Consider the following 4,150-nt stretch of genomic DNA (forward strand, 5'->3'; position numbering starts at 1 on the left):
TGAGTGAATAGGAGTTCATAGTTAGCTCAAGATTAAGATTAAGTTACCTAGGTCATCAATTAACGAAATAGTCAGTTTTATACATAAAACGACGTTTAGAACTTAAAAAGTGACTATTTCATGGTTCAGTCTTATGTAAACTCTTTACATAGGATGCCTCCACTTTCATGTCTCCACATGAACGGTTTAGGATCACATCGTTTGTACTAACTATAAAATGACCGCATCCATAGTGTCCCCAGATTAAGGCGCCCAACCTTATTCATATACTATAGACCATTTTGGCTACATATTTGAACTTGATCCACATTTATGTCACTACATAAAGTTCAAACTTAAACTTAATAGGCTTGGATCCTTAGTTTATTGGATTCATGAATATAGAATTTAATTTTACTAAAGATTTTCAATAACTGCTTTATTGAACAAGAATATGATATTACAAACTATGAGTTTTAAGACATAAAATCCAACAAACTCCCACTTGGACTAAAACTCCTAGTAGGATCAAACGATGCTGAATTTAACTGTGAGAAATTAATGTTACATATGAGTACAATAAACATATGAAGACAATAAACTAGGGCATTCACGGCCAACATAATCTCCCACTTGTCCTAGTTTAGAAATACCGTAGACCTAAACTCTGTAGGTGACCCTCAAAAACTTTAGCCGTGAGGGTTTTTGTAAAAGGATCAACAATGTCTTGCTCAAAAGGTATCTGGGTCACTACAACGTCACCACGGTGTACGATTTCTCGGATAAGGTGGTACTTGCGTTCGATGTGCTTTCTCCGTTTATGGCTTCGAGGTTCTTTTGAATTTGCAACTACACCGCTGTTGTCACAATACAAGGTGATTGGGTAGATGCATATTCGGAACAACTTCCAAATCTGTCAAGAATTTCCTCAGCCGTACTGCTTCTTTTGCTACTTCGCAGGCAGCTACGTATTCAGCTTCCATTGTGGAGTTAGCTATACAGGTCTGTTTTACACTTGTCCACACTACTGCTCCTCTGTTAAGAGTGAACACTGATCCAGATGTAGACTTTCTTACATCTTTATCAGTTTGGAAATCAGAGTCAGTGTATCCAGTAAGGATCAGATCCTTAGCACTGTACACGAGCATGTAGTCCCTAGTTTTCTTGAGATACTTTAAGATGTTCTTAACGGCAGTTCAATGATCACGTCCAGGATTAGACTGGTAACTACTAACGATCCCTACTGAGTAGCATATGTTAGGTCTAGTACATAACATTGCATACACTAGGCTTCCAACAGTGGAAGCATAGGGAATATTTCTCATATCCTCAACTTCTTGAGATGTCTTAGGACATTGTTCATTTGACAAATGAATTCCATGTCTGAAAGGCAACAGACCCTTTTTGGAATTCTGCATTTTATATCTAGACAACATTTTGTCTATATAATATGCTTGAGACGTGGCTAGTGTCCTGTTCTTGCGATTCCAAACAATTTGGATCCCAAGAATATACTGCACATTTCCTAAATCTTTCATTTGGAATTGTGTATCTAGCCATTGCTTGACTTCAGTAAGATATCCTACATCATTCCCAATGAGTAGAATATCATCGACATATAAAACCAAGAACACTACAATAGAATTAATGATCTTTTTGTAAACACAAGGCTCGTCAACATTCTGTTCAAAGCCATAAGATTTGATTCCAGTATTAAACCTTATATTCCAGGATCTAGAAGCTTGTTTTAATCCATAAATGGATTTCTCAAGCTTACAAACCTTTTTTTCTTGACCCTGAACTATAAACCCCTCTGGTTGAACCATATAGATACTCTCTTCAAGATTGCCATTCAAAAAGGTTGTCTTGACATCCATTTGCCAAATTTCATAGTTATAAAAAGTTGCAATGGATAAGATTATTCTTATCGACTTTAACATGACAACGAGAGAGAAAGTTTCTTCATAGTCCACTCCTTCTCTCTAGGTATAACCCTTTGCCACAGGTCGAGCCTTAAAAGTCTGTACTTTACCGGCTTGATCTCGTTTTCTCTTTTAAATCCATTTGCAACCAATTGGTTTCACATCACTTGGTTTATCTACATGAGTCCAGATTGAATTAAAGTACATTAACTCCATTTCGAGGTCCATAGTTTTTATCCACTGGTCACGGTTCGCATCATTCATTGCCTGTTTATAGGTCAATGGATCCTCTACGCCCTCATCAGGTATGATGATTTGAGTTTCAGCTAAATCCAAACAGTGGTCAGGCTGATGAACAACTCTCCTACTACGTCGAGGCACTCTCAACTCTTGAGAAGGATGTGACTGACCAGAAATACTAGCTTTATCTACTACTTTAGTAGGTGAACTAGGTATATTTGTAGCGTCTTTTGAAATTTCTTTCAACACTATTTTACTGCGTGGTTGATGATTTCTAATGTGGTCTTCCTCTAAGAATGTGGCATTTATTGATACAAATACCTTGTTTTGTTGAGGATGATAAAATAGACCACCCCTTGTTTCCTTTGAATAACCTACAAATAGGCATAACTTTGAACGATGTTCTAATTTCTTGGGATTTTGACCAATAAATGTGCTGGGCAACCCCAAATTCTAAAGTGACATAACTACTTTTACACCCTTTCCATAGCTCATAAAGTGTTTCTGAAACAATTTTAGAGGGAATGTTGTTCAAAATATGGACAGCAGATTTAAGTGCACATCCCCAAAAGGAATCAGACAATTGAGCATAGCTCATCATAGAGTGAACCATATCTAATAAGGTTCAGTTTCTTCTTTCTGATACACCATTCTGTTGAGGCGTACTAGGTGCAAAGAGTTGTGACTGGATCCCGTTTTCTATCAAATAGTCTTGGAATCATATGTCCATATACTCTCCACCTCGATCTAATCGAAGTGTCTTTATTGTTTTACCTAATTCATTCTCAACTTCAGCCTTATATTCTTTGAACTTTTCAAGAGAATCAGACTTGTGATGAAGCAGGTAGACATGACCATACCTTGAATAATCATCAATAAAACTGATGAAATATTCATACCCACCTCGAGCCTTGACATTCATTGGTCCACAAAGGTTCGAATGTACGAGCTCTAAGGGTACTTTGGCTCTGAGACCTTTTCCTGAAAAAGATCTCTTGGTCATCTTTCCTTCAAGACAGGATTTACATGGAGGTAATGGGTTATCTTCTAACTGACTTAAAAGTTCACTCTTGACCAATCTCCCACTCCTATTGAGATTTATGTGACCAAGTCTTAGGTGCCATAGATAGGCGTTGGAAGAAACCTTTTGTTTTTTATTCTGAGTTTCTAATGTTTTAAACATTTCAGTATTTAAAACAAAATTTGCTCTAGTTGGTCTTAACTTATATAAGTTGTCTTTAAGTGTAGCATAACAAATTTGAATACCTTTACAAAAAATGAACACTTCATTTATATTAAAAGATACTGTATATAATTGTTCTATAATACAAGCGATAGATATCAAATTCCTCTTCATAAGAGGTACATACAAAACATTTTTAAGTACTACATATCTAACTTCAAAAAACAACTTCAGATCTCCTACTGCTTCAACTGAGACAACCTCTCATGTTCCAACTTTGAGGGTTATCTCACCTTCTTCAAGCTTTTTCCAAGAACTAGTTTCTTGAAACGAGAAACAAATATGATTAGTGGCTCTTAAATCTAGTATCCAGGTTGAAGTATCATATTCCACTAAACATGTTTCAACGACCAGTAAATCATATTTACCTTGTGTCGTTTTCTCAGTTTTCTTCTCTGCAAGGTACTTCGGGCAATTTCTCTTCTAATGTCCGTTTTGGTTACAGTGGAAACATTTTCCTTTATCTGCATCCTTCTTTCCCTTTCTTATCTTGGGAGCCTATCCTTTCCCCTTCTTTTTCATTTGAGCTTTAGAGAGTCCGACTTTGTTTTTAGAGGACGATCCTCTTATAAATTTTTTCTTAGTGGTAGCAACATCTGCTTCCACTTCCTTCCCCTTACCTAAAGTAAGGTTTTGGAATCACTAGAGCTCAATAAGAAGGGTAGTGAGGATAAATTCTATCTTGCATTTGTCTGAAAAGGTATAAAACTCTTCGGAAGAGATTGTAAGATAAAGCTAACCTAATTAGCCTCATCAATGGGTCCAC

General features: G+C 36.5%; 1 pseudogene; it reads right to left on the minus strand.

Moving 5' to 3' along the window:
* Positions 1-622: 622 nt before the first annotated feature.
* Positions 623-1,304, minus strand: LOC150033554 (secreted RxLR effector protein 161 pseudogene; annotated as a pseudogene).
* Between the last annotated feature and the right edge of the window lie 2,846 nt (positions 1,305-4,150).

The sequence above is a fragment of the Benincasa hispida genome, chromosome 9, assembly GCF_027475165.1.
Source record: "Benincasa hispida cultivar pf3 chromosome 9, pf3_genome.v1.1, whole genome shotgun sequence".
In the NCBI taxonomy this organism is placed as follows: Eukaryota; Viridiplantae; Streptophyta; class Magnoliopsida; order Cucurbitales; family Cucurbitaceae; genus Benincasa; species Benincasa hispida.